Below are 23211 nucleotides of genomic sequence, written 5' to 3'. Positions count from 1 at the left end.
AAAGAACATTTATTTCAGTTTTTCTAAACCGTCTATGGCTCGTTGTAGATTACAGTGCATTCAAGGTCAATGCATCAGAACATATTTACTCAGATATATTCTGTTGCTTTTCTTTTGAATTAGACATATCCTAAAGTTAACTGTTTACTGGTTGTTCCATAGAACTGACGGCAATGAAGAGCACATTAGGTACATGATATTTAAGAAATATTTTAGTTTATACCAGGGATCCCCCAACCTTTTGAACCTGTGAGCAACATTCAGAAGTAAAAGGAGTTGGGGAGCAACACAAGCATGAAGAAATGTTCTTGGGCTGCATATATATGTGCTGTGATTGGCTATTTGGTAGCCCATATGTGGATTGTCAACCTACATTGAGACTCTGTTTGACAGTGCACCTGGTTTTTATACGAATAAAACTTGCCTCCAAGCCTGGAATTCAAAAATAAGCACCTGCTTTAAGGCCATTGGGAGCAACATCCGAGGGGTTGGAGAGAAACATGTTGCTCATGAGGTACTGGTTGGGGATCACTGGTTTATACGATCCCTGCCCCTCTGACTTATTTATTCCCACTTATAATACATTTTTGCCTTTTTATTTTTCTTATTTTTAGAATTTTTTCAAGATATATTTTTTAGATATATTTTAGATCTTAACATTTTCATGAGGAAATACCTTCATCGCACATTCTTAACCATATCCTTAAAATGTATCATAGTTTGCCTTTAATATAGCTACTTTTATATTTTATATTTTAATATTACATGAAATGATATACAGTTTATACAGTATTCTGATTTTATAAATGAACCATAAAAGTAGAGAACACCTGGATTAAGGGATTTTATATATATAATTGGATCATGACTTATTTTTACCCCTGCTAAATTCTGAGGGTTATTATATGATATATATTATTATATGAGAGCCTGGCCAATGAGATTTAGTGAGGCCAGAAATAGAATAATAAGCCTCAACCAGCATTCCAAGCATGGCTAAAAATATTTGAGTGGGCCCCTGTGAGACCTGTATCCAAAGACTGAGCTCCCATGGGTGTTTATAGGGGAAATATATTGATTACTGGTTGGTGATCCCCTGATATGGACTGTGTTGTATTTTTATTACATTACATGTGAGCATTTGAATTTCTGCCACTTTTAGCAAAACCATAAATTTTATATATACAGTTTTTACAGTATTTGGCAACAGGAATTAAAACTTCTGCTTTTGTAAATTTCTTTGAAATGCCATGCCTTTCCACCAGAATGATGTTTCTTCTTTCTGTAAATATTATAGTAGAGGAACTTGATTTTTTGATATGAACAGGAAACAGTTACTTCCTTTACATATAGTAGTACAGTGCTGTCCAACTTCTATGGTACAGAGGGCCGGAATTTTTCTGGTCTACATGGTGGAGGGCCGATAATGGAAGCCTGTGTTAGCCACTCCCTGTTTTTAGACCACACCCACTTTAAAGGAGAAAGAAAGCTACGGAGGCATTTTATTGCCAATAGACTAGCTGCAATAGTGCAAGCTAGAATGCTATATTTATTCTGTAGAATGTTTTACCATACCTGAGTAAAAGGCTCTGGAAGCTCTCTGTTTGTTTAGGATAGCAGCTGCAGTATTAGCTTGGTCTGACATCACTTCCTGCCTGAATCTCTCCCTGCTCACTTATAGCTCTGGGCTCAGATTACAGCAGAGAATAGGGGATAGGAGCAAACTGAGTATGCTCACGCCTCGGGGCAAGGAGGTTTAAGATGAAGGCAGGAAGTCTGATACAGAAGCCCATGAGTACACAATAGAAGGAAAGAAATGCTACTCAGAGCAGTGCTACTTTGAGAGTTTACTGGTATATTTAGGTGGACCTTTCTGATAATGCTTACTTAGTTTTAACTTTTCTTTCTCCTTTAAACCACACCCATGTTACCACATGACAGACAATGTCCACATTAATAGCACACCAAAAAAAACAAATGGTTGGTGCTAACTGCAGGGAGGGCAGTTATATGTGAAAAAAGTCAAATCATATTAAGACATACGTTTAAATCCCCAGAACAAATACCAGGCTTATGTTCCACAGGCAGAGCAGGGCAAACACAGGCAGAGTATGGCACACACATGGAACATAAGGAAGGCAGTGTATGGCACACAGAGTATGGCACACCCAAGGACCATAGAGCAGGCAGAATTTGGCATACCCAGGGAGCATAGGGCATGCAGAATATGGCACACTAGGGAGCATGGGGCAGACAGATTATGGCACATACAGGAAGCATAGAGCAGGCAAATGGTATACACAGGGAGCATAGAGCATAGAGCAGGCAAAGTATGGTACACACAGGGAGCATAGGGAGGCAGAGTATGGCACACAAAGGGAGCATAGGGAAGGCAGGACAGAGCAGGAGACAGGGAAATGTATCAGAACCACTCTAAGATGTACTACATATAGTGACACAGTGCTGGTGCCACATTAGCATTTTGAATAAGGTGTGAACAGGTGAATTATGTGGGAAGTTTCAGTCTGGGTCTCAGGTGTGAACAGTACAGGGTGTGTGTGAGCAATAGAGGTGTTACAAGTGCGAACAATGCAGGGGGGATTACATGTGTGAACAATAAAGGCGGGCCGCCAGTTGGGCAGCCCTGTAGTAGTATAACATATTCTAAATGACACACTCATATACAGCCTTTAAAATCCCTATAAATACATTTTATTCAAATTAAGGTGGTGTTACCACATGTTGGACTAAATATGTAAACTCAAATGTCAAGGTCCCTCATTTGAGACGAGTCCTACACTGCCTACTGTTTTCAAAATATTATACACAGTTTTACCACATATAAAGGACATTGCTGCTAGGGGCACTTCAATTTTTACTCCTTAGTTTTAACCCTGACTTTTTTAATGTTGCTATCTGCTATCTATCTTTCATGCCAGGAACCTCTGTAGACATTCATGTGGATCTCACACATGAGGTGATTGTACTTGACCACATTTAAAATGCCTTTGCAATTACTTATCTCAGCAGGAGGCTGAAGCTAAGATTGAAAATATGTAATAGTATATGGGGTAGATCTAATACATTATTCAGGCATACATTTTTAAAATCCCCTTGCCAGAGAAAAACAGCCACCACAATAACAACCCATAAGTGGCATCAATACATCTGCTGGCTATATTAAATGTGGGAGTTCACACCTTTCATTTGAAGCATAAAACTTCAGGAAATCCTTTGTATGGTTAAAAATAATTTTCTGTTGCATGACAGTAAATAGCAAATCTGCAGATGTGCGTGTGTTCTTTGAACAAATGTAGTTCTCCAGGGACCTTGAAGACAATTACTTTCTTCTAACACTTAGGCTTTTAAACAATATTGAGGGAGTGTATTTCCTCAGCTTTCTCTGAAATGGGAAGTTTATAACTCATGTGTTTATAAATTAGAGTAACTATGAACAGAGAGTACAGTACAAGTACAAGCTAAAGCCCTACAAATGAATGTGCTAGAAATGCAGAAATGCCCTGGGCTGTAGCACCTACCTGAAATAAAGTAGGTCTGTACCTACCCATGTTTCTAAAATTATCTCCTAAGCGCCGAAGCATGCGCCCATTTTCGAAGCCCCGAACAGCCGAAATGCGAGAGTGCCGAAAAGCCGAACAGTCGAAGTCCCGAATTGCGTGAAGACCCGAAGCCACGAAAATAGCCGAACTCCCAAAGCGACTAAAAGACCCGAAGTCACGAAAACAGCAGAAATTGAAGTCCTGAAGCAGCAAAAAGAAAGGAGGCGAAGTTGAAGTCCTGAAGCCATGAGTTCAATTCTACTGAACTGTTTTATATATTTTTTTTTCATCCCCTGGCCACCAATGTATTATTTTAATATTTTATAGGCCCTTACCACCAATGTTTTTTTTAAAAATATTCTTTGGGGCCCCAATTTGTTTTAACTTATAAGGGGGGCCCTGGCGTCAATGTTTCTTTTTTAACTTGTAAGGGGGGCCCTGGCACCAATGTTTTTTCAAGAAATATTCTTTGGGGGACCATTTTTTTAACTTGTAAGGGGGGCCCTGGCACCAATGTTTTTTTTAACTTATAGGGGGGCCCTGGTCACCAATTGTTTTTTTTAACTTGTAGGGGGCCCTGACAACCAATTTTAAAAAAATCTTTTAAGGGGGGCCTTGGCACCACAGTTTTTTTTACTTATAAGGGGGCCATGACCATCAATAGCTTTTTATAAATTGTGTGTGTAGGGGGTCACCTTTTTGTAGCACTGATGTCTGTATGGTCTTTTAACTTTTGTGTGGAGTGGGTGGGATCTGGGGTGGGGCTTGGGGGCTGGGAAGGGCCCCCGAGAATTTTGTTGTATGGGCCCCGTGATTTCTAATGGCGGCCCTGATCATCAGAGATATTATCTCTATTCTAATATTTTCTTGGTTTCATTTTTTTCTCTTTAAAACTAATGTCCCAAAATCTAAATGTTGAGTAATAACATTGCCTTAGTTATGTTTCAGCCGAAGCATTAGCTTAATGTGAAGACACTTAAGGGTCCTGTGCAAGAGAGTAAATTTAACTGGTATTTATACACAGCTAATACTAGCAAGGATTTGTATTCACAAAAGGAAAGGTATACATTTAATGCGGATCTATAGAGAAAATGGCATTGAATACAGCATTCAAAACTAAAAGGAATCACATGAATGAAAAGTAGAAACCTCATTCAACTACATTTTAGTACAGTATCATCTTTGTTCAATGAAAACTATCATTGAGCGACCTGGCCTGTCCAACTTTGATTTCATGTTGATCCTTGGGTACCACATTGTCTAGTTTATTGGCTATGATCTAGCTCTGTTCTAGCTTCTGCCTCACTATTGGTTCCCCATTGTGTATGATCCAACTAGCTTCCTGACTATGTTCCTTTCTTACCCCTTAGTATCACACCTCCTCCCTTGAGTATGAACTGGCCTGTCTGACTATTCCTTTGCTCCCAGTGTTCTCAGTGATGCTCTTACTCCTTGCCTCTCTGGCGCTGAGTTATAGTTCAGCATCCTGCTATACTCACAAGCAAGGCGCTGGGCTCACTAATACATTTCCTGGCACTGTTGTGCATCCAGCAATCCTCACAAGCAAGGAGTTAAGGCTGGTTAATACAATACCTGGGACTGTTATGGGAATATAGTTCTTATAAGCACCTTGAGTCCCTCATTCTATACTTGAATTACAGTCTCAGCCACTGGGATCCAGCACCTAAGTATTTCAGACCCTTACAGTAAGGGACCCCCTACCTTTTATTGTGATAGTAAATGTAATAATGGGACTAATTTTTGTATTCTGTTCCTGCGCTGCTAGTGGTCTCTGCTGAAGCTGCAACACTATTGGACTGTAGTTCTTGGATTATGTACTGTATATCAGTGTGTCTAGGCACTTTTGTTTACTCTATATTACCATTGTAATTAGATGTTACTGGGCCCCACAGCAAATTAAATTTAGGCCCCCAAAATACTCTTAATTTGGCCTATTCTAACAACATATATTAAAAATTGCTCATTAATAGGGCCTCACTGGGCCCCCTCCACTCCTGCCTCCCCCCCCTGCATCCCCAGAGTCTGCTTACTCTGTAGTTACACCTCTGGTATCCACCCAAGTAGATTATACATGTAACTAAAACTTTTAGGTTCCACATCATGGCGTTTTCTTTGGATAAAAAAACCCCATAAGTCGCTTGTTTCAGTGATGAAAAAAACATAACCCTGCCACTGAAAATAATAGCAATGCAATGTGAATATTTATATGCATAAATAAATAATTTTGCATTTGGAGTATACACAAAGCTGGCCTATAGTATTTATTATAGAGAAAGCCTTCACACTGTGCACCCCCATCTGGTGTTTGCATGACCAGCAGTAATTAAAACATTTTCAAATGTCATACTGTATAAGGCGAACCTCTCTATCCTTCTTCAGTAAGGAGAATTAATGAAAAAATGCTTAATATACAATCATACAAAGAAGGCTTAATTGCATTAAATATGTTTTATCCTACAGTTTTGCCCTTTTGTCCCTATACTTTAGTAATTCTGTCTGAGATCAAAGTAGCTATTTAGCTCTTCATTAAATTGAATGAAGTTGCTATGCTGACTGAGATTAATATCAGATGTAAAATGTAAGCAGACATTGAGGAAGTGCATTATAAATTTATTACAGGGTGCATTGTTTGTATGCACATAATGAATGATTGCTCCATCTCACACATTTTGGGTGTGAACGGGGGGGGGGGGAGTGGTGCTTATTAGTGGGTGGGTGAAACATATTTGTATGGTAGGTGCCCTTTAAACATGTAACAGGGCCACCAGTGGCTAGTGCACACCTGTCACTAGATGTTCCTGTACAAGGCCTTTGTTGTGCAAAGAATTCACAGCCACAATAAATGTGATGCACTCAAACTCTTTATTGTTGTAAAGCCTCTTGCAGGGCACAGCATGCAGGTACACAGAGGTCCAAACATTTCAGGTACACAGAGGTCCAAACAGCCCCCACCAACCCAATAAATAGTGACTGTCTATGGCATTTTACAGCAGCCCCTCTGGCATTTGCCAGAACCCACAGATTGCCAGTTCGGACCTGTTACTCATGCACCACAGCGTTCTCCCATCTGAAAGCCTTCAGGGCTCTTTTGCAAAGAAGCTCTTATCCCGATTCTCTGCTGTAACCTCACATACAATGCCCAAGCTTCTTCTGTAGGCTCTCTACTAACCTTCACCCAAACTCTCAAATCCCTAACTCTGGTGTCAGCCTGAAAAAATCGTACAATTCGGGTTTTCCCATGATTTTCTCAAGTTTTTTTACCGATCTGATTAAATCGAGTTAATTTATTAATAAATAAGGCAAAATCAGGCATTGGAGTTTGGTCAAGCTTTTTGTATTGGGACTATGAGACACATTCAGATTTTAGTAAATAACCCCCTTAAAGTGAACTCACTTGCCACTACTATTCACTAACTAGCCCTATCGGTACCAACATTCCACCAAGGGTCTGGCCACTTCAATCTGATGCTGCTTCTTACATGTCACAGGCCAAAGGAAGAAGTGGCCAAGCAAGATAGAGCCTTACCTTTCACGAGTGGGCTTAGGGCCACCTGCTGGCATTTACATTATAAATAGAAATTCTTTATTTTTACCCCTTTACAAAACATTTTGGGTTATGTTTTGTATGACATGTGCCATTCATGAAATGGAAACAGTTTTCACATTGGCTATATTGTTTACGTAATTTGTCCTTTACTCTTTCATGTGAGTTTAAATGGGTTGTTCACCTTCCAAACACTTTTTCCAATTCAGTTGTTTTTAGATTGTTCCTTTTTTTGAATTATTTTCCAATATTTCGTTTTTACTGTTTTTCCGAAATCTAAGGTTAAAGTTGAATGTTTGTGTCTCTGGTGTTTGAGTCTGGCAGCTCAGTAATTCAGGTGCAGACTCTAAACTGTTACAATTTTGCAACATTGAGCTGATACATTTCTCAGCAGCATCTCTGGAGTATTAGCAACTATTGTATCAATTCTAACAGCTGCCTGTAATGAAACCCAGAGATTCTGATCAGCAGGGACAAAGATAATAAATGTATCAACTAAATGTATCCATTTGAACAGTTTACAGGGTCGGTGACCCCCCTCCCCAGAGCTGCTTCAGAAGGTGAAAAATGACACTTTACACTTAAATATTAGAAAAATGCTCACACATATAAAATAGAAAGTCATTGGAGGAAGTTTATTTCTGGTGATCTCTCTGAAAACAACTAGTTGTTCGAAGGTGAACAACCCCTTTAAGCCCTCCGCAGCCCAGTACAAAACACTGAGATCATAAAAAGTTTACATATATAATATAAACATTACATTGTGATCAAATTCACCCTATTCTACTGATATGTAACTATGTACTGTATATGTATGTATGTTTTATTTATATAGTGCTACTTGTGCAATGTAAATAACAACACAAATAAGTATTCTCTCCATCTCACTGTACTTCAACACGGAGCCTCCTTCCACTTCTTTGGACCTCCCTGGAAGAGGTGGGGTTAGCCACACAGTTTTGGAACCTGAGCCCTGTATCAATTACTATCAACTGCCACAGATAAAGCAAAAATGTGGCAGACAGAATGTTCTGCAGCATTCATCTTGCTTTAAGCATTATTATTTAAGTACAATAACAGTTAACTCTGTTTCCATGGTGACCGAAGCTCCAAGGAAAAGCATTGCAGAGGATGGCTGCTGACAGTCACTTAAGATATAAATGTGTTCTGTTGGGAATACATCATGTGCTTTTCCTCAACCTTTCTATGAATTAAAGTTCACACAGCCTGTCTCCTGCAGCTTTTCTGTTTAACTGCACATGGGCTTCATATATGTTTTTCCGTACAACAGTACACACCCTATGTATAAGCTTTGCGCTTCATTTTGTATAAAAGTCCATACAGGCAGTTTTAATTATATGTTAGTTTGCAGGCATTCATGTAAGTGTGAGCTGCCATAATGGTCGCTCTGCAAAGGGACTATAGAGGTATAATTTAACAAGCAATGGCTTTTGAACGAATTGTCTAATAAATCCAAGTTCTCACTTTTAATTCACTCCTAGCAGGTGCTAGCACTAGGAGCATATAGTATTGTATATGTCATTCCTATGCACCAACTGAGTTGTTTATAGAAGGCTTGTGCAAGACTGACCATCTTATTATACTTCTTAAGGGTGAACTGGAGAGAGTGCAGAGACGTGTACAGGGGGTGGAAGTATTAAATTACAAGGAAAGACTGTCAAGGTTGGGAGTGTTTTTCTAGAGGGCATTATAGATAATGTGGGATCCTTTTCTTTCATAAAAATGATCACTGCACCAGAGGCCACCCCTTCAGATTGGAGGAATAGAACTTTCATTTGAAGCAGCGTCAGAGGTTCTTCACAGTGAGGGCAGGGAGGTTGTGGAATGTCCTGCTGGATGATGTTGTAATCGCTATTAATGCCTTTTGTCGTGGGAAAAAACCTCAATTTTTTTAAATGTATTATACCTCGATGCTGCAAAAAGTCGAATCTGAAAATCAGCCACCTCAGACCTGTTAAGGTCCTGTATATGTCAATGTGAGAGGCCACAATATCAATTTGCATTTATTGTGGTTTGCGCTGGGTTTACCCGAAAATCAAAAGACCTGAAAAAATCAAGCAATTTGGAAAAAAAGTTTGAAAAAATTAGAAGATTCGGGTTTTAGCTAGATTTTATCAGGTTTTTTCCCAAGTTTTTTAATTAATAAATAAGGTCAAATCGGGCATGGGAATTTGTTTCTGTTTTGTGTATGCACTCTTACCAGCTTTTTAGTTACTTCGGGTGCGTTGGTCAATTTTAGTTGTACAGCAAAATAGATGGACTCGCACACCATTTTTCAGTGAATAAAACAGTGTTATTTTATTCTTGGTTGCAATGCAACCAAGAATAAAATAACACTGTTTTATTCACTGAAAAATGGTGTGCGAGTCCATCTATTTTGCTATATATATCTATATATATATATATATATTATATATATATAGTCGTGTTCCAAGGAATGACGCACTCCAGGACTTCATAATGAGATCAAGTGAAGTTTATTTGTCACTTTGCTTGATCTCATTATGAAGTCCTGGAGTGCGTCATTCCTTGAAACACGACTATCTGCACTATATATGACAGCACCCAGGCAGTAAAACTCTGGATTGGAGTACACCACAGCCTGAACTGTGTGTGTGTATATATATATATATATATATATATATATATATATATATATATATATATATATATATATATATATATATATATATATATATATATATATATATATATATATGTGTGGCTGTATTGATAGCTATGTATATGTACGTTTTATTATATTTTATATATATATATATATATATATATATATATTGCTTTTTTTATCAAAATTAGCAATGTGACTGTAACTACTGCACACAAAGTTAGAGTCTCACCAGTGAACATTGTATTATCATATCTTTCGGACAGTCAGTTGATGCTTGTACATCTCATTTTTAAATAAATGCCAATTATTTTCCACTGGATGGAAAGCGACGTTTTGTCTTTTTTTTGTTCTTGTTCTGCTTCAATGAACCCCAACACAAGGCCAACATTTACTTTGGTCTTGTCTTGGTGATATTTGTCTTTCTAAAAAGATATATAGAACTTTTATAAACTTGTATTGTTTTTTTTAACTAGTTAGGTGATTCCATGGCTCCAATATACCCTACAGTTGGCTTAATACTTCCCATGTTTATAGCACACAGTTTCTACATTAGCATAATTGGCTGACTACAACTGACTCTATCAGCATCTGGATGCTAAATATAGCTCCCCCGTTGCAACTTCAGATGTGGAATCTGTCTGACAACTATAACTTCTGAAAAATTATTTCTTACTGATCAGTCTTACTAACTTACTCCATGATTTGGCCCAAAAATACATAACAACATTTAAAATGCTTATCAAATGATCAAATATCAAATCTAGGTAACAGTTCATTGTACAGCTAAGCCCCAATAATGTGTTATAAACAGTATATATCACAGTACCCAATATTATTTCACAAGTAATTTGGCCTAAACAGGGTTTAATTGCTTTCTTTTCAAGAGTCAGGCCTTAGAGTATTGTGACTTTTGTCATGATGCCATGAATCATTTTTATCTGTTCATGATGGAAATAACACTAATAGCAAGACAAAGTGACATATATATTGGTTCTGGGATCCACTGGGGGCACGTAGTATGTTATGGAAGCATCACTGGCAAACAGTAAACTGGGGTATATCATCATCTCCAACACACTATACTGAAAGAGAAAAGGGTAATGCCATTACCATCATATTATATATGGCACATGCACCCCAGAACAATGTACAATGAAAGGCAGCTTTAAGTACATTATACTGGAAGAAATCTATGATTCACAAGTGTTTTATACAATGGAAAGCAGTGGTTAATGGCGCACCCCAAGTACATCTCATACACTGAGATAAATTTCTATTAAAACCCTAACCACGTTATCTACAATGATAGGCTCTGGGTACTGACACCCAAGCACATAGGATACAGAAAGTAGCAGAAGATAATGATACCACAAACACATTATATACAAGGAGTGGCAGTGGGCACATGTTCTCACCACTCCTTCCAAAAACAACAAGGAACTCCTGTCTGCTGCTCTCAGACAGGAGGGGAAGAACAGCACTGATGTGAGAAAGGGGTAAATTGAAACTGCTGTCTCTGCACACTTCTTCCCCCTGAAAGCAAGTTTATACAGTAAGATACAGTGTTACAGTTCATCGTTGCACCACCAAGCCCAGAGCACAGGCCCAGAACCTTACAGGTTTTTAATGTGTAGTGGCAACAAGCTTCTCGCCTCTTTTGTTGTCTCATCTTGTCTAAGTTTCTTTTCTTTCCTTTCTCTTTTCTCATTCCTTTAATGCCTGTCTTCCTTTACTATCCTTTTTATTATTTCATTCTTCATAAATGTTCTGTTCTTTTGTGCTTCTCTTAGCCAATGTATCCCACATTCCTTACTTCCCTTCCTCACCTTTTACTTGGACCTACCACCTTCCCTTATACTAGTCTCTTGTGTCTTGTACTGTACTTGTACTTTTAATCTATTTATGCATTTTCCATCCTCTTCAACAATCCCTCTTCACACACTCATCTTGTTTTATTCCCTCCCCTTATTATATCACTTTTCTGCAGAGTCTGTGACCCCCCTCACAAAACAGTTTAGTTGCCCATTTCTCCAGCTATTTATATCATTCTTAAGGACTAGGCCCAAGACTGCACTGCATACTTAAAGCAAGGCCTTAAAGGACAAGGAAAGTCTAAAATAGAATAAGGCTAGAAATGCTGTATTTTGTATACTAAACATAAGCATGAACTTACTACACCACAAAGCCTAATCAAACAAATGATTTATGCTTTCAAAGTTGGCCACAGGGGGCTGTCATCTTGTAACTTTGTTAAACATCTTTGCCTGACCCTGACCCTGCACATGCTCAGTGTGGTCTGGGCTGCTTAGGGATCGTCATAAACAAAGCTGCTTGAATTCTGCATTGCTGGGAAGTGAGGCGGGGGCTCCCCCTGCTGTTCATAAGTATGATTGTTTCTCTGCTCAGCAGTTAGGGACCATCTGACAATTCCTATCCACAGCAGTAAATGAAGGGAGAATTTCACTGCATACAGTCAGGTTTCTTATAAAAACGGTACACATTTTTAAATTAAAGTATATTGGAGATAGGTTTCTTTTTGATTAAAGAAAGTAGAAATGGGATTTTATTTTTTTGCCTTTCCTTGTCCTTTAACAGGGGCCTTGTAAAATGATATTTTTCTCAGTAAACAATCTGCTATTTTAGTTACATTGTATACTGTAGTGGATGGACAATGGTTATTGTCACTTTCATACTCAGTGCAGTGACTCACTCTGCTAGGAAAGAGTGACTCCTATATTCCAGACAATTTGCAGTTGGAAAATGGAAAAATTTACATGTTTTGGAAGAACCCACTGACAGAAAACATTGGTTGTATAAGCCTGCCATCTAGTGGAATACTTGACAAGCACAAGAGTTGTTTACAACATTTATCAGTCAAGTCGTTAAAAAGTGCAAAACCATTTTGTTTTTGTTAGCCATAGGTAACCATGATGGTCTTCATCTGTGCTGCAATAACATTTTTTCTTGCAAATCTGTAGAAAACAGAAAGCAACAACTGTAAGTAATAATATTATTATAGAAACCAACAGCAGTAATAAGTAGTAAGTCTGGCACTTTTCATAGTAGTGTTTATCTTTTTCATATTATTTTGGAAATATTTAAACAGGACTTTTCTGTAGCAATGTTGCTTCAACTAAAAGCTGCTATACTATAACTCCCAACGTACATATTATTGGGGATTAAAGGATTCAGGGGGGCTGTAGCAAAGGCAAAACTGAATTTTAAAGGTGAAATACAAAAAATAATATTTGAAATTCCATTATCATTATAATCGTACATCACTTGTATGTGTGTGTCTTTCATGTTCAGTTCTGCCCAGTTTACAATTTGACCTATTGTCTTATTGTGCCAACATCCCCTTCAGCCCTTCCTTCCCCTACAAGTCTCTCAACATGGTGCATTGCAATAGATAGTCCTAAACTCCATGGTCTCTTGTGATATGATAGTACCCCCTGAAGATCCATTTATGCCACCAATTTTCTGTATAAAGTGCTCTGTGTCCACCCAGACATAAAACATTTCTTTTTTAGCACCAAACTGCTAAAAGCACTATATCCAGCCAGCTGATACTTGATTAAGGGTTTGTCACAGTCGGCACCCAACACCAAAACAGATGCCAAGCACCCTGGTCTTGGCTCGTACTTCACCAGTAAAGTGACCGCCTTTGGCCTCGGGAGGAGCCCTCGGCATACTCAGATGCCACCTAGACTTAACGAGAGGTGCAAGGCTTAAGTTCTGGCAGGCAATGGGGCACGACTGTTTACAAGGATGCTGGAAGATAGGAAGCCACCAGGAACAGGCAGGCCGGGCCAGCACAAGCAGATAGAATAGTCGGACAGGCCAGAATCAGGATAGAGATCATAGAATAGTCAGAGGACAGGCCAAGGTTTCAGGATTGGAGAGATCAACGTAGTTTCAGACAGGCAAGGTCAGGATTGGAGAGGTCAGATTAGTAAGCAGGCAGGCAAGGGTCAAACACAGTAGATCAAACAGGAATCACTAAGAACAAACACCCAGGAACAAACTAATTGAACCTAACAACGGGCAATAAGCTGAATACTGAATTCCCCTCTTATCCGTTTGAATTTGGCGCCATTGCACGCTGACGTCACACGCCAGCGTCACTGCGCTTTTAAAAAACGAGCGTGCGGAAACCAGCACCAGGAAGGAAGGAGGAGCTGCGCAGCGGGTGTCTACGCCGAAGGAGTGGCGGTGGACCCCGCTGCACACTAGACCACCAGGGTAAGTCCTGACAGGGTTATTTCAATTTTTGATTAACTTTTAACATGATATAGAAGGTCATATTTCTAGAAAATGTGCAATCAGCCTTCATTTTTTATTCTTTGTGGTTTTTGAATTATTTGTCTTTTGTTTCATCTCTCCAATTTAGAATTCCAGCAGATATCTGATTGCTAGAGTTAATTTACCCTAGCAACCAGGTACCAGTTTAATTCCTGTTCTTCCACATGGCAGTGGGCACTAATGAGACATACCCAAGCACTAATAAAGGTCTTGTGTAGTAGTTTACTGAATTTTTTAATCACACAACAGAAGAAGATACTTTATAGAACTGACCAAAGGTTGACAGACTGCTGCATTATAAAACTCCTCCAGTAGCCTGGGCCTGGAATGCCCAGAAAGCTGTCACAGCCCTTGTGGAGTGAGCCTTAATGGAAAGAGCCTGCATAGAACTGAACCTATAGCATAGGCTTTCCTGATGCATCTTCTGATCCATTCAGGGAACTGTGCTTTCTGAGGCTTGGAACCCAATAGAGAATCACTTGAAGCGTATAAGAAGTTTATTGCACTGTCTACCATTCTGTATACCAAAACGCTCCTAGATTGTGCCATTTATTTTCCATTTTGTTAGAGGGATTTGGAAATAATGCTGGTAGTACTGTCTCCATAACTAGCGTGAAAAAATAACACCACTTTTAGAAGGAATTTCTCTGGCAGTCTTAGACTTGAGGCATTTTCAGATATGGTTCATCCCTCAGCAGTGCCTCACCACTCCACCATTCTACGTACTGACGTTAAAGCTATAAGGAATGCTGTCTTCAGAGTCAATAGTTCCAGAGGAATAGAATCCAGTGAAGAGGTGCTGCACCAATGAGGTGTGTTGCAAAACTTGCCTCAGGTGACAGTACCCCACAGGCAAAAAGTCGGGGCAACTGGAATTGTTTGGCTAAGGTTATTGAGAACAACAAGGTGAACCAAGGCCTTCTTGGCCAACACTGCTATTACTGTTGCCTGGTCTGTCCTTGGAAAGATATAGGCCAACTTATCCCAAAACAGAGTTTGTATCTGTGGGAATTGGGAGCAGGACACTCTGACCTGCCCATTTCTGTCTGCGGCCATCAAGTCTGATGAGGTCCCCAGAGATCCACCAACAATTGGAACATTTGTTGAAATAGTTTCTATTCCCCAGTCAACAACTCCATAAAATTTAATTTGGTGAAGCTGCTAACCCAAATGGAAGTGCGTGATACTGGAAGTGATTTCCCAGTACCGAGACACTGAGAAACATTTGATGAGCCACACAAATCCGAACATGAAGGTATGCATCCTTAAGCTATATCCTAATTTTCCTCCTGAGAAAGATGGCAAGACTGTAATTACCTTCATTAACAAATGGTCTGCTATGATACTGTTCCTGTCTACTGTTCCTGTGCATCTTGACTCCAGAAATACATCTGCATCTGGTATGCTTGCAAACTCCAAGTGATAGCCCTGAGAAACCACCTCCAGCACCCATTTATCTGACGTGTATTTGCCCAGACAGCCTGAAATTGTCACCTACTGGTGACTCCATCTTCGACACCATCAACAGGATTTGGACTTGTCTTGCTTGGAGTCCTTCTTGCTCTGGTTTTGCAACACAAAATGGTTGTTTACCATAATTTATTTCAGGTCTGTTAGACACCTGTCCCTCCTCTCTTGCAGAAGAGAATAACACTTGCCAGACAATGCTTTGGAAATAATGCTGTTTAATTTAGGTCCAAATAGTAGTTCACCTTTAAATGGTAGAACACAAAGGTTAAACTTGGAAGTGGTATGCCCCATATACCTGGCTGTTAGCTTGGACACTTATCAATGCCTCAACTGCAACCTTGAAGTCAACAGTGTGGATGAAGTTACTTTTGTCTGTCCCCTCTTGAAGCTGCCCTTCCAACTCCTGTAGCTAAATTTAAGAAGCTATGGCCACACAGGTTACTCCAATTGCAGCCTTGCAAAGTAGGCCAAAAAAGGAAAAAGCCTTCTTAAGGACTGTGTTCTGTCTCCTCTCAACAGGGTCCTTAAGTGAAATGCCTTTGTCCACTGGCAGCGTGGTAATTTCATCAATGACTAACATCCCCTTCTGCATATGTTGCTTTTTCTTGAATCACCTGGACAGACAAAACTTTTTTATCTGGATTGGCCCAGTTACTTTAAATAAGAGTCTTCAGAACCTCATGCACTGGAAAGACTAGGACTTTCTAAGAAGGCGCCTTAAACATTTTATCCTGTTTCTGCTCCTGCTCAGGATCTTCTAGATTCATAACTTTACATATAACTCTAATTATTGGCTCTGCCTAGTGATGGGTGAATTTATTCACAAGTCATGGATTCGCAGCAAATTTCCGGATTTCACTGACAGCAAATGTTTTCTTGAAACTGCAGCGAAAATTCCCAGTGGGAAATTTTGCTGCGACAAAAAAAGTTGCCGCTTGTCAAAATTATCGCACGTCAAAATGATTTGTACACCCATTAACTTCAATGAATTTGGAGAAAATAGTTGCATGTGTAAAAATTGTCAAGCGCATAAAAATTGTTCACGTCAAAATTATTTAGACTGCCATTGACTTTAATGCATTTGGACAAAAGAGTCATGCGTATAAAATTTGTCACTCGTCAAAATAATTTTGACACCCATTGATTTCAATGCGTTTTTCCAAATTTTTTTGCCATTACACGAGTTTCTCGTTGTAGTGAAACGGGACAGATTCGACCATGACTAGCTCCGCCATGTCTATATCAAAAGAGAAATCTTCACCTAGAAGATGTTGTCTGAACTATTAGGCTTTGCTTGTTGAGGTTGAAGGCAATCTTCACCTGGAATTTTGATGTTTGATGTTCACCCTGAAGAAAAAGAAACACTCTCAGTAATGGTACCCACTAAGTACTTCATCGATTTAGACATTGATTCTTTGAACCAGTCTTTCTTAGACATCCACTGATTGTCTGCTTCCCAGCTAACTGGCACACTTTCTAGTTGAGAATAGCTGGTTATCATTGGAAATCACCTCCGTGAACACACATGGTCAAAACACTCTCTTTGTAACATACCCACTAGATCAGTGCTGTCCAACCCCTCTTGTGTGGCCATCCATTGAAGTCTGATTGCTTTGATTGCTTACCTTTGTGTGACCTTCAGAAACTGAATTAACTGGCCCCTGGATTGTTCACATTTATAATCCATATATTGTTCACACCTTTAAGATCCTGTATTGTTAACACTTGTAAGGACTTCCATAGTTAACACTTGTAATACCTTGCCTTGATCACACCTGTCAGTGCCCACCACTTCACACCTCATACAAACTGTAGCAGTAGCAATGACATTGTATCAATGTACATAGGACAATATTTAATGTTTATCTTAGAATGGTCCTGATAGGTTTCCCTGACTCCTACCCTTCACTGCCTGTACCTGCTCTACCCTACCTGTGTGTGGCTTACTCTGCCCATCCAACTCTGTGTGTGCCCTACTCTGCCTGCCCTACTCTGACTGCATGTGCTATACTCTGCCTCTGTACTGCTAGTGTGCCATACTCTGCCTGTGGGAGCTGAACCTGTTGGGAGTTTGTTAGCATTTGGAAATACTGATTAGGGGGTCCCCAATCCACATGGGAGGAGGATTAAAGGGCATGTCTTAATATGACAAACTTTTTTCACATGAGTGATAAGTGCAATCCCTGCAGTGGGCACCAACCATTTGTTTTTTTTGTGTGCTACCCTACCATCATTAATGTGGGTATGGTCTTAACAATTTATGTGATAACATGGGTGTGGTTTAAAGTAGGTGTGGTTTAAAAAGGAGAGTGGTCACCACTGGTTTCCGTTATCTGCCGTCCACCACGTAGAGCAGAAAAATGTCGTTGTACCACAGAAGTTGGACCAGGGCCGGAACGAGGCAGAAGAGGCACATGCCTAGGATGCAATGGCAGGGGGCACCAGGCACGTACCTTTTCTGCTGCTTACCAGCCATTCCAGATCTTATTCTATCACTGCTTGGCACTGCTGGGTTATATGTGGCTAATCGTGCATGCACGTGATCAGGAGGCGAGATCAGAGAGCTGGCCGACCGGGTTGCCTAGGGTACCTGGCCGGCTTGGCCCTCCTCTGAGTTGGGCAGCACTTAATGGAATCTGTGACTCCTGGAACTCATAATTACTGCAATAGAGTAACATGTCTTAAGCAATTGTAGACAGCCAAGAAACCCAAAACCATTGTTTAGGATTTGGTTTGCATGTAGGCTCCTCCACGGAGCAATTAGCTCAGACTGTCAGAAACTGTAAACAAGTTTCTCTGTGGCTCAAAGCACTGCCACTGTTTCTTCCGTGTCTTGAAACTTGAGTGTGTCATTCGGTGGATGGGCAGTTTTTGACAAATCTGCCCTTAATGGCAGCTTAATGCACACCCTGAACCTAGGCTCCACCAGCCATCAGAATTGGACCAATAGCTTCAGTGGGGCAGAGAGCTGAGATGCCCACAGGAATTACAAGGGGGTGAGGACAGGAAGAAAAGAGACAAAATAAAGGGGTGGGACGTTTCTTTCTTGGCATCCACATTGTGTGGTGGTTAACCCATTAGTGCCCACTGTCATGTGGAAGGACATGAAAGACTTAGTTTTGCCAGCTTCTTAATCTTTAAGCATGTAACCCTGGAGTTAATTCGATATTTAAGCTTTCTCTCCAGTCAGAAACTTCTAGCACAGGGAGCCTTCTCTCCTGATGCTGTCACTTCACTGTGTCCACAAATTTGATAGTGGCAAACAGTAAAAGTGCCAAGTACGACCAATTCTAAAGTGCCATGGGAGGTCACGCTGGGTTTAGTTGCACTTTGCACCTCTTGTTTGAATAATGCACATGTTAGGGGATAGGTAGAGCATGAAGGGGGTCCTATGTGCTTGGCCAGCCCTTTATTAATACAGTGCTGCTAAATGCCTCTACACAGGTCTTTGCATTGATGGCAGAACACAAAGTATAAAAAGGATTGTTCCTGTTTTTTGTACTGTTCACTCTAAAGTGCGTGTAGTAAATTTGAAAGTTGCTACCAATCCAATAAGCCACTAAAACTTAATCATGTGTCCACAGGGGACCACATTCTGCATACAACATTATTTTTTCTACCAGCCTTTAGCTCAACTACAAATCTTCAAATACAGTATTTAAAACATAATCTTAAACTACAGCTAGAGATGTCAGATTTAACTCAGACTGCCCCAGTCAAACCACACAATTACCTAGCTGCATTAACTGAAATAAGCAAATACTAATAAGTAGAAGACAATTAAGACACAAAATGTCTGCAGTGAATAAATAATAGAAGAGGGCATTCAAGAATTAGAGGAACTGCGTGCTTCTCATGGGGCTAGGAAAAGTCACGAAGTGATAAATGAATTTAAGTGAAGAGTTTTTTCCTGTGCCAAGGAATATTACAGAACATGCTATCAAGGGAGCACCATGGAGCGATTGTAATAAACATTTTCTTGCACGTTTTGGCAATTTTCCATTCATGCAAAGCTATTATGTCCCTGACAATTAGATATATTAAAATAGTGTGTGTTTTTCCATGCACAGCAATTAAGCATACTCCCCAAATATCAGTGTGACCAGTCTTCTAGTCACACCCAGGACACTGCTATGGCCCTCACTCCGTGAGGAACCGTGAGTGTTTGTTATGCTTCCTGACATATGCAAATACATTCTACTGGGAGCTGTATGAATGAATGTCCTCTAAATTAAGCATGAGACCTCGGGCTCAATTCAGTTAGAAACAAAAACTTCAAAATGTCCTTCTGCTTTCAGCATGTTAAAAACATTGGTGTTAATAAGGAAACAGCTGCAGAAAGGCTTTAAATTTTAAATTAGACCTTTTCAAAGCTACAATAAAGTACCTGGAAACCTTACGGCATACAAGTATGTCAGAGCCAATAGGCAGTTACCACTGGGTCATCAGGATGCTGTAATTTTTCATTTTCCAATGCCTGAGTAGCAGCTGGTTTTCAATACAGGTATGGGACCTGTTATCCAGAATGCATGGGACATTGAGTTTCCCAGATAATGGACAGTAATTTGGATTTCCATACTTTAGATCTACTAAAAAAATGTAAACATTAAATAAGCCCAATGGTATTGTTTTGCCTTCAATAAGGATTAATTACATGACAATTGGGATCAAGTGCCAGGTACAGTCTTATTACAGAGAAAAAGGGAATAACTTTTAAAAATGTAAATTATTTGCTTAAAATAACTTCTATGGGAGATGTAAAAGGATAAATGTAATGTAAAGCTCTATGAATTTGGTGTCCCAAGAATACATATGCTGTACCATAAGACTAATTTCAATGCAGCCCTGCTAACTGGCATTTCTACTAGTGTCCTCTGCTTTTTTTGTGATCTGGTAATCTTATTTTACCAGCAATCCCAGTCATCTTGATATTGTCTAACATTACATACTGAGACTGCTGGCCATCCAAGACTATAACCCACCCTCATAGCCATTGTTAAACTGATGCACTTAGCTTGTTTATGAACTAATTCAGAATATCAGCATTGAAAGTGACTTTGGCACCAGGTAATTGCTATATACTTTATATAGCTAAAAGTATGTCTACACTACTTCTAACATTGCATGTTCCTTGTTGAAACATTTGCTGCTGATTTACATACTATCTGTGTAAGCAGCATCAGCAAACAATTTTTTTGTTGGACAGGTATACCACAGTTTAATGTCCTTCAATGGGTCACTATTTATTTGTACCAGAGATCCTTCTTTTCACTCACCTTTCCCCATACCATCCACACTCCTCCGTCATGAGTCTACCTCCCACTTAAAGTACTTAAGCTTAGATGCAGAACACCTCCTCCCAACTATACCCCTTACAGGCCCAGCCCATACCTATGGTTTTCCTCCTGACAGTAGAAGAATCCTTTCTCCTGTACATACATGATATTCTAGAGAGTCTAGTAAACATAATTACTGTATACCGTATGGATGTTCATGATACTGTATCATCAGCATACCCCCACCCATCAAAAGTCTATTCTGTGAGCCTCATGTCATGCAAAATTAAGATGCAGGATTGTAGAAGACTAAAGAGATCATTCTGGAACTCCCATTACCTGAAATGCAATTGTAACATGATTTAATTACAGTAGCATGTTTATACTATGCGACCTGATGATGTTGGTGAGGCTGGTGGTGATGAGGTGATTGGACAATCACCATGTTAATCTCAGGGAGTCCTGCCCAATTATCCTAATTTGAAAAACCAGGCAGGCAGTTTTGACCCAGACAGCCCTTCCTAAAACTGGGCTGTCTGGGTCAAAACTGGACAGATGGAAGACCAACCCCATTCCATACCTCCTTGTCGGGGCCCACAACTGCCCTTGCTATTTACAGCTATGGACATGCTCCTGCTTGCCCTGCTTCCAGATCTTCTTAGGCTCAAACAAGAAGTGCCTACTCACTTTTATAAGATCCTGAAGGGAAATTTTACAAAAGGCCACCTGCTGGCTGACTGCAAAATATATTTCATTCTTTTTTATTTAATTCATGCTCTGTAATAATAAAACATTACCATGTACTTGATCCTAACTAAGCTGAATGAATCCATACTTGTAGCAGAATCCTATTGGTTTCTTTAATTTCTCAATGATTTTAACAGACTTGAACATCATGAAGATCCAAGCTACAAAAAAGATCTTTATCCTAAAAACTCCATTTCCCAAGCATTCTGCATATTAGATCTCATAGCCGAAATGCATTTAACACTTGTGCTTTTGTAATAAAAATAAATGTCTTCTATTGGAAGTACAGGTATGGGATCCATTATCTGGAAACCTCTTCTCCAGAAAGCTTAGAATTATGGAAGGTCATGTCCCATAGAGTCCATTTTAATCAAATAATTCACATTTTTAAAAATGATTTAAAAAACAGTACCTTTTACTTGATCCCAGTTAAGATGTAATTATTCTATATTAGAGACATATCATACCTGTTCCTAATTATCTTTAATTTATAGTTCCAGCTATAGGACTGTTATGGGGTTATGTTATAAAAGCTGCAAAGTTTGCTACAGGTCTAGTCACCTATAACAACCAATGACCCGGTACTACTTACTAGTCACAGGGTATGTCCCTATGTTTTGGGATCTCTATTTTACTCTTTTATTCTTTTGGTCCCTTTGAGCCTTTTAACAATTCAACTGGCTTGCAGTTTATGGAGAAGAACTGCCCTATGTTGAGATAAGTCTGTCATCATTATATATATGGCAAGCTATTGTGCTATATACCATGTGCTTGAGTGAGGAGACAGATCGGCATATACATTTCATGTTGAGCCATTGATCTAGTTTAGAAACAAGTGTTATTTTATTGCAATCTGTTGGTGCTATATAAATAACAGGCCATAAATAAACAGTACTGTAAATTAACTGAATGTACTGCATGTCACATAGCTGGCTTACTCCATGACTGCATGAGGAAAATTGTTTTGAGGGAGTCTTCTGTGCAATTATAAACAGCATATGTTACAAATATTTCATGTGGCAGATGCAGGTGTGCATCTTTCTTGTATAATATACCAATAGAGACTTGCCGTTTTCCAGATACAGGGTCTTTCTGTAATTTGGATCTCCATACCTCAAGTCTACCAAAAAATCATTAAACATTAGTTAAACCTAATTGGATTGTTGTACATCCAATAAGGATTCATTATATCTTTGTTTGAATCAAGTACAATATACCGACTTAGGGTAGGACTACACAAACGATTCCAGCGTGATCCTACCCTTATGGAGAAAAAGTAAAATCTTTTTTAAAAATGTAAATATTTGATTAAAATGGAGTCTACGGGAGATAGCCTTCCTGTAATTTGGATCTTTCTGGATAACAGTTTATGGATAATGGATCCCATATCTGTATTAGCAATTTTATTTATTTCAAAAATGTATATAAAAGGGCTCTTACACATGGGCGTTTGTTTAGATTCTACTCCTCTGATATACTAATTGTTATTTTGATTTTCCTTTCTAACTATACATTTTCATTTGCTCAGTATACACATGGTGAGTACACTGGAGCATTTATTGGTCACCAGGGCAAACTTAACACCTTTTTCTCCATATGGGGGTTAGAGTTTTGTGCGTGCGTATGAATTGACCGCAGTAC

The 23211-nt window shown here is 39.3% G+C and overlaps 1 protein-coding gene across 1 annotated transcript in view; it reads left to right on the top strand.

Moving 5' to 3' along the window:
* mmrn1.L (multimerin 1 L homeolog) overlaps window positions 1-23211 on the top strand; it is a 51240-nt gene that overhangs the window by 5602 nt on the left and 22427 nt on the right. The window lies entirely within an intron of this gene.

The sequence above is a fragment of the Xenopus laevis genome, chromosome 1L (genome assembly GCF_017654675.1).
Source record: "Xenopus laevis strain J_2021 chromosome 1L, Xenopus_laevis_v10.1, whole genome shotgun sequence".
Classification (NCBI taxonomy): domain Eukaryota; kingdom Metazoa; phylum Chordata; class Amphibia; order Anura; family Pipidae; genus Xenopus; species Xenopus laevis.
This window is presented reverse-complemented; position numbering and strand designations above follow the sequence as displayed.